An 8,605-nucleotide genomic window follows, 5' to 3' on the forward strand; every position below is an offset into this window, starting at 1 on the left:
TAAAGAGCTTCTGAAACACTTGCTCTGTGTTTCCATTGGAGCAAACTTAGCTCTACCGTGTGCTGAAGGAAAAGGCTGCATCGAGAGGACTGGGCCCCTGTCCACACTCTGCCACTTACCAGCCCTTATTCTCTTTCAGCTTCTGTTTCTTTGTGTCTAAAATGGGAATAACAGTAACACCTGCCTTATAGAATTACCATAGGATTAAATGAGATAATGCTTGTAAGCACAGTGCTTGGCACTTAGAACACGTTTCTCTTCTCTTAAGGAGCCCAGAGGGGCACAGCCAGAAACCAACACAAACACCTTGAATGGATGTGATGGCTGGAGCTGGGGCAGCCGTTCTGTAGCCATGCAGCAACAGGCATGAGTACGAGACCAAAAGAATCACCGTTAACGGTTATCACTGAACCCCTGAAACAAAGCCTTAGCTTAGTATTTGGTGAGGAAAAAAAATCCATTTGTTAAAGGCACTACCAATTTTCCGGTTTCTCAGTTACTTGCAGTTACCCCTTTCAGCCAGCCTGCCTAAGTCAAGCCACTAACTAGATGTGATTCGTCATAAGTTAGGAAAGAAAATCGTCTTCATTTAAGACAGCAGGCCAGAGGTTTGTAGTGCATGTGTGGGGCACATGTGTCCCGTGTGTGTACTCAGGTGCGGGCACAAACACTCCAGCCCTTTGCTCCCCAGCCAGGTCTCCGCCTCCTTGTTGGGCAAGATGGCCAGGGAGCCCGCCTGCACACGAGGAGGGACAGGCGGCAGGTGCTCCTGGAGGGGAAGCTGCGCGGGTCCCGCGTTCTGGCGTCACAAGGGCGCCTGAGCAGGGAAAGGAAGACCCAGGGAGAGGGCAGCCGCTGGGGGGCCCGGGAAGCGCCCGAGGTCCAGCCTGTGATTGGAGGCAGGGTCAAAGCCGGGAGTGGGTGGCTCGCTCTCCCCCCGCCCCCGCCCTCCACCCCCGGCCCCCGGGGATGTACAAGTGCCGCTGGGAAACCTACAGGTCCTGCAGGCACGGCGAGGGGGTCTGTGGCAGCCCCGGGGCAAGGCAGGCCTTCTTGGGTCAGCGCGGGGCGGGGGTCTGCACACCCGGCAGATGGACGGAGCAGCGTGGGCGTGCGCTGGGGCGCTCTGCCCGCACAGGTGGTCGCCCTTAGGCCCACGAGCGCAAGAGGCCGCCAGCACTCGCCCGCAGCCCCCCAGCCCCATCCAGACTTGGCTGCGGGCCGCGGAGCCCCTCGGCCGAGCTGGTCACCCAAGAGGGCCGTGTCTCTAAGGGCGGGGCGCTGCCCAGGGCCAGGGCCCCCCTCCTCCAGCCGCGGGGGCTCCTCCGTACGTGGGCCCGAGCCGCCAGCTGAGCGGGGCTGAGGGGCAGCGGTCGGGGTGCTCTGTGTTGACCGGGGGGCCATTACCTGGGCGCGAACACTCAGGAAGACTCACCAGCTGTGCGTCAAGACAGCGCCCCGCTCTGGGTGCCGCCGAGGGCTGCCCGAGGCCCTGGCAGGGCGGCCGCCTCCGGCGGGTCTGCTTTAAGGGCCCGGGAACGTGTTTGGTGCTGTTACCGAGGCGGAGTGGGGCTCAGGGCCGCGCAGGAAGGACTGGGACCCGTCCTCCCGCATCCCCTCTTTGCCCAAAAGGCCTGCGTGAGGGGCTTTGCTCCGTCCTCTGAGGCGGGGCAGCAGGCCCAGCGTCAGGCCCCTGCCGGCCCTTGCTCCTGGGGGATGACCCTGGGCTGCGCTCCTGGGGCCCTGACGAGGGAGGGGCCGCAGGCTCGGGACAGCCGGCAAGGCCCCTGGGATGTGAGCGCTCCCGTCTCCGCCCCGCTCCCCTCCCCGCCTCATTTGAATCAACCCTAGGGAGGCGGGCCAAGTTCCCGGAACTTCAACCTGTGGGGTGCGGTGCGGGTGGGCGTTGGGCACCCACATGTTGAGAATATGGATTAACCACTTTTCAGTGCCCCCCGTTGTATCTCCACACACACATAATAGGACTTGTATCCTTAGCAGAACATTCATGATTTCCAAAGTCACTGTGAATTAAGGGATTTAAAAAATTACTTTGCATTTGTTAGCCATGACGATGTGCACCTGTGTTTGAAAGATCATTGACAGCCGTCCAAGCCGAAGAGTTTCCGTCCACAGCTAAGGCCGGTGCCTTCCCACCAAGTCCACGGGGCTGAGGCTGCGTGTGGACTCCCACCCAGGACAAATGCCAACCTGACAGAGGTGAGAACACGACCAGCAGTGACACGGGAGGTGAAGCAGGCTCCCGGGCTGCACCAGGCACGCAGCCTCCCTTCGCACATGACTCACCAGGCATCCCTGGAATCGCAGCAATGCTGCAAGGGGGGCCCGGCCTCAGCTTGCGCACGTTCGTGTGTGTACGAGTACACACACACAGTCATTCACACGCTCACACACATCATTACACACTCACACGCACTCACACCCCGGCCCACGTGGCACCTCTCAGGATCCCCGCTGGGGAGGACAGAGTCTCCCACCTGAGTGATTTCCATCCTGCGTGGCTGGAATCAGGGTAATCACATGGGAATTCCGAGCCAAGGCTGCAGAAAAAGACAGGCGGACGGTTAGGAAAAGTCATAAAACGGAGGAAAGTACCAGCAACCCACAGAGCTGCCAGAGAACTGGCCTCACCTCACGAACGAGAAAGTGAGCAGCTGGGTAGTAATTGGACACTGGCGATCCTGCCGGAGTTCACAAATAATGAATCATCGCGTGTGCACCCGAAACTAACGTGACGTTATACATCAGTTATACCTCGATAGAACATGAAGCTCACCCTCTGAAAAATAAAATAATATACAGTGAGCAACCCTGTTCTTAAAAATGGGCAAAAGACTCGAACAGACACTTCACAAAAGAAAATAAGCACATGAAAACATGCTCAGTCTAACCGGTCATCGTGGAAACGCAAATTAAAGCCATCAGGAGACAAGGCTTCACACTCACTGCCACGGCTGAGGTTAGGTAGACGGGCACAGCGAGTGTTACACATTCCCAGGGAAAAAGGGAAATAATGACGCGGCACCTGGGAAAGCAGTCCAGCACTGTCTTATTCAATCAATCATGCACCCGATCTATGAACCAGCCATTCTTCTCCCATTTGTCCAGTGAAATGAAGACCTCTGTCCTCTCAAATCCTGACAAAGAAAGTTCATAGCAGCTCTGTTCATAATTAGCAAAAAGCTGGAAATAACTCGAAGTTATTTATAGACAAATTGAGGTACGTCCGTACAACAGAGCACTACTTTGCAATAGAAAGAACTATTGAGACTCAAAACACCTACAGTGTGCCCCACGAGTACTACATTGTAGAAAAAGTAAAACTGGCCCTGGTGATAGGAACAGGAGTGGGGGGCCTGCAAGGGCCGGGGGTTCTGGGAGAGGGAGGGGGTCTTGACTGGAGTGGAGGCTACACAGGTGTATGTATTTGTCCAGACTCATCCAGCTGAACTCTTCAGATCTGTGTGTTTTACTTATGCAAATTATACTTCAATCAAGGAAACAAGGGTATGAGGCAGGGACCAGGGAGTCTGCCCCGGTCCCCTGGGAGGGAGGGACTTCCCTGCCCTTTGAAGCTTGGTAACAGATCAGCTCAATTAAGAGCAGAGGCAGAAAAAGAGGCCAGGACCTCCAGGAGATTTGGTGCTGAGGGGAGAGGGACCTGCCCTGGCAGTCCTGGCAGGACGCCAGACTTTGTGGCCGAGGAGCCCCCTTGGGGCAGCCCACACGCTTGACCCCGGGGAACAAGAATAAAGGGGTCTTCCAGGCGGGGGTGCTGAGACCCCTGCTCGGTGGGACCCAGAACCCAGAGGAAAAGTGGTGTGCCTGGCCCACCTCGAGGGCAGAGACTCCCAGACGCCCGTCTGAGGGCGGACCTGAAGTAGAACGGTGGGTTTGTGCAATCCAAGAGCTAAAAACAGCCCTGACCGATACGTCCATGCTTTCCAAATGGATTCTCCCATCAACACTTATTTAGTATTTACGTCATCGTGATTGAAAGGATTTAGCGTCTCTTATGTGTCGGGCACCAGGCTGGACACGGAGGTCCAGCAGTAACCGCACTTGATAAATCCTCACGATGTGATGGGAGAGAAACATGTAGCTGAATTGTCAGGTGGAGAAAATAAAGCAAGAAGAGAAGATGATGGATTTCGGGGCTGGAAGGGCCCTCTGCATGAGGGAGGGGATGGTCTGCACAGTGGGACAGGCACATCCTGGCCCACTGAGGGGGCGGGAAAGGAGCACAGCGGGCAGAGGGCGGCTGGCGAGGTGCAGATTGAGGATGGAGATTCTGAGCTGAGGACAGACCAAGGCCAAGGCCAGGGCAGATCTGTAAGGCCTGCCTACCTGGCAGCCCAGCCCTTCCCCAGAGCCGAGACCCGGGAGGGCTGCTGTGTCCTCTTCGTGCGTGGGCCGGTCAGCAAGCCCGGCCGCACTCGGTGTGACCACGGTGGATAAGAGTAGGAACCTGCCCCCCAGCATGGCCGGGGCCGGTCCTCACGGCCTCCTCGGAGGGCCAGCTCTCCGACCTGGCCCCCCGCAGGTGGGCTCTGCCCTGGCGTTTCCACCAGCTCGTTGGAAGCTTGGATCGGCTCTGAACAGACAGAAGCTCCCGAGGGACTGGGACTTGGGATGGGCGTGACGTGAGACGTGTCACCCTCTGCTTCTGGGTGAGAACAATCTGGCCTGACCAGGAGCTCCAGGGCCACCGGGGACAGCACAGGGCGAGCCAGGGGTGGCTTTCCAGGGAGCCAGTCCCCTGGGCCAGGTGTCAGCCAGACCCCCACCTCCCCCTCTTGTTAATGCAGCCAGAGGTCACACCTGGGAGAGGGACTCAGCCCATCTCTGCTGCTCTTGGGCACAAAGCGCGAGGCATCTGGGTAGGCACGTGGAGATGCTGCTCCAATACATTTGGGGAAGTTTTGTGTTTTACCATTTTTGCCCCAGAGAACATTCAGAATTAAGAACTGGTTCATTTGCTGCTTCAGAAAATCAGACTATGTTCAGTCAAATCTTACTCCAAAAAAGAAAAATTGTGACTTTCCCAGAGTAAAAATAGTTTAATATGTTTTGCCCATGCTTAAAGCACTAATGTAGCCCCTCTCTCCATAAATTACGCCATCTGGGCTTATTTTTATTAAAAGGGATTAAACTTAAGTTTGAAGGACTTTCTGACGTTTCTTAGGAAACTGGAGGATTCCTGGAGCAGCAGAAAACCAATGTTAGTGATTCTGGTTCAATACTGTGATTACTGTTAGTGATTAAACGTCACAGCTGAACCAACTCGAGCGAACAAACACAACGCCTTGCCTTCACTTATTCACGCAGTCAGTCACCATTCGTGAAGCACCCATTGACGAGCACCGCAAACCTCTTTAAAAGGTGGTCAGGACCCCACAACCAGCAGTCGGGTCCTGACCCGAGGACACACACCTTGCACCCTCCAATGTGGGGAGTAACCACGAGTCAGCCCCGTCCGCTTCTCCCTGGAGTTTGTCTCCATTTGTCTCTTGAGCTGTCCAGAAGCAATCCAGAAATTTCAGTTGCCCCCCCCACCCCCCAAAGAAAAAGAATTTAAAATATCACAAACATGAAGTCCTCCTGAGCAATCCTAATGAGAGCAGACGGACCCTGGTGACCCAGTCACCTGCTTTCTTTCTTGTATTTGAAAAGCACATTCTTTCCTATAACTTACCCCTCTCCCTCTTGGGTTAGTGTTTCTAAGATTCATATACCAAATATTGATTTGAGCCAAGAAATATTCAGAAAATATTCTAAGACAAACATTCCACATACATTCCTGTGCACTGTGGAGACTGGAGTGGGCCGGCGTAAGGAAGTGGAGAAATCCCCCTCTAGGGAGAGAACTGGGTTGGGGATAAACGTTTCAATCAACTGTTTGTGACCTTGATGGAGGAGGGGGAGATTTAACAGCGAAGCAGAAAAGCACGCCAGAGCCTGGTCTTTCTTCGGAAGCGGCCAGGTTGGGGCCCGAGGCTCCTTGTGTGACAGCAGCTCAGGGCGGATGAGAGATGCAAAAGGGGAGCAGAGTGGCTTCCTCTACGTCGTCGGGGTTGGGAGCGGAGGGGGCCCACCTCCACCGGCGTGGGGCAGACTGAGCTGGGGAACTGCAGAGCCTTCTGTGCAAGGCGCCCACCAAGCGACACAGACGGAGGCTCCCTCTGCAGCCAGCGTCCGGATGTGGCGAGGGGAAGCCAGGGTCCCAGACGGAAGGCGCAGGGCACACAGACACACGGCAAAAACCCAGGGCAGGGAGAGCACAGGGGCCCTTCCCCGCTGCGGTCACGCAGCCTTCAGGGGCCGGGGGGCCTTTGCGGTCATCCCACGTCTGTGCGTGTCCTAAGTACGCAGCCAACTTATAGAGTCTCCTTCCACATTCTTTATAGTTAACACTTTGTTGTCTCTTAAAAAACAGTTAAGAACATCTAGCTAACACGCAATACGTAACATGTAAAAAAGACATATTGAGTCCAAGAGACTCATTGAACCCAGAATGATCACTGTAGTCAAGCATTAGTTGCCTGCAGAGGGAATGTCAGATGCACAGCCCCTCAAAATCCTGGCTTTTAGGCCATGGGTGTATTACCCACACCAGTGCTGTCCAAGGGAAATAGAAAGGGACACAGCTGTATGGCAGAAAGAAACAGGTAAATTAATTTTAATACTGTTTTATTTAACCCAATGTATCCAAAATATCAATATTATTATTGCAACAAATAATCAATTGTAAACAATTGAGATATTTTACAATATTTTCGTGCTTAGTCTTTGAAATCCAGTGGGTGATCTATGCCTACAGCACATCTCAACTTAGACCAGCCATTTTCAAGGGCCAGAGAGCCACAGGGGCCAGTGGCTGCACAGACACCCAGGCCTATAGCGCACACTTAAACACACACACACACACACACACACACACACACACTCACTCCTAATTTTGTTGTTTATTCTGAGCAAATAAAGAATAGCTCCAAAGAGGGAAAAGCTGAAGTTCTGATGAGGTTTTCCTGGCAACATTTTTGTGCTAGCATGATCCATAGATTTTATGTAAAAGCTCCATAAATCTCCGTGTTCCATAAAAGCTCGGCAGAGAAAAGAGGCACTTTCTCAGAATCGAGGGGTCCCTTTAGTGCCTGCATGATGACAGTCCCACGGCATTGACGGAAATAAATACGAAAACCAACTTAATCGGATCACATAGAGTTTCTTAAATCCAAGGAAGAGGGGCTCGGTTGCATCTCTGTTCTCAGATTCTAAGAGAAATGCCCCTAAAAGAAGCCCGAGCGTCCCTTGGGTTTTCTCCAGGGTGCCAGGAGGGCTGCTCCCAACAGGACACGCAGAGAAAAGCTCGCTGTTCTGAGAACCCGACTGAGACGGTCGGACAATTGGCTGCTCTGAGGAAAGCACACCCTAAAAATACACCTCAGCGCCCCTCCCAGAGGCATGCTTAGCAGACCTCGGGGGCAAGGGGGCAGCGAGGAGAGGAGGACAGGCTGCCGAGGACAGCTGCACTCTGCCCTTGGTCTCCCTGCACTGCCCCCGCTCCCTGGTTCCAAACATCCCATAATGAACCCACAGTCTCCTAGGAAGCCTTTACTTCAAAACACCTTTGTTTGAAATTCTTGCCTTCTTGGGTCCTTCAGGAAAAACGGTTTTCTTTCTTCTCCATCTTATTCACAAAGGGCACATTTCACACTGTAAACAAAACGATTCTTTTAAAAGGAAACAGAGGGGAAGCTGTGCATGGTCCAGAAATGAGGAACGTGACACCGACCTGGTAATGGGATCTCTTCTAACACATAGGAACTGCTCAGGTTCACTAACTCTCTCCACTGTTTTCGTGGGCCACACACAGGACGATACTCTGTGTGAGGTGGACCTCGCTCCTACTCTCCATCCACCCAGAGGTGAACCCACAGGAAAAGCTAAGGTGTGGGCACTTGCAGGACGCAGCTGTCAAAGGCCTCAGAGACACCCAGAGACTGGAGAACAGCAGCCTGTAGAGGTTCCTACTCCCCCAAAGATGGGTTCGCTTTTTACAAAAATTAAGAGAAAAATGGAAAAGGAATACATAAAGTCTCAAAAGAGCAGACACTGGAGGCTGCCCGTGAACGCCCTGCAGTTCCCTGGCCCCGAGGGCAGGACATGCGGTCCTGGGGCCGGAGGCTCAGCGGGCGGCATGGCAGGGCCTCAGCTGCAGCTTCATCGCAAATTAACGCAGAGGGAGACCTGACTCTGAGAGTTCACAGCTGCTCTGAGCTGATGCTCCAGGACAGCGTCGGATAATTGCCCACGATGGTTAAATTTCATCTCCCCACCATGTCATGTTACCTCTTTTGGGAGAGAGCCTGAGCCTAATTTTTAATGCCAAAGATACGATTAAACCCTTAAAAGTTAATAAATCAATCATGCCTAGCACGAGAGAGCAAAAATATTCTGCTGCAGCTATTATATTTATGGACAAAATTAATGGCCTGAATGCTTAGAAAAATTGGATTACGCAGAATTTCTAAGTGTTTTATCAAATTACTTTTTCTTCAGCTTATGCAGATATACTCAGAGA

The sequence above is a fragment of the Phocoena phocoena genome, chromosome 14 (genome assembly GCF_963924675.1).
Source record: "Phocoena phocoena chromosome 14, mPhoPho1.1, whole genome shotgun sequence".
Classification (NCBI taxonomy): Eukaryota; Metazoa; Chordata; class Mammalia; order Artiodactyla; family Phocoenidae; genus Phocoena; species Phocoena phocoena.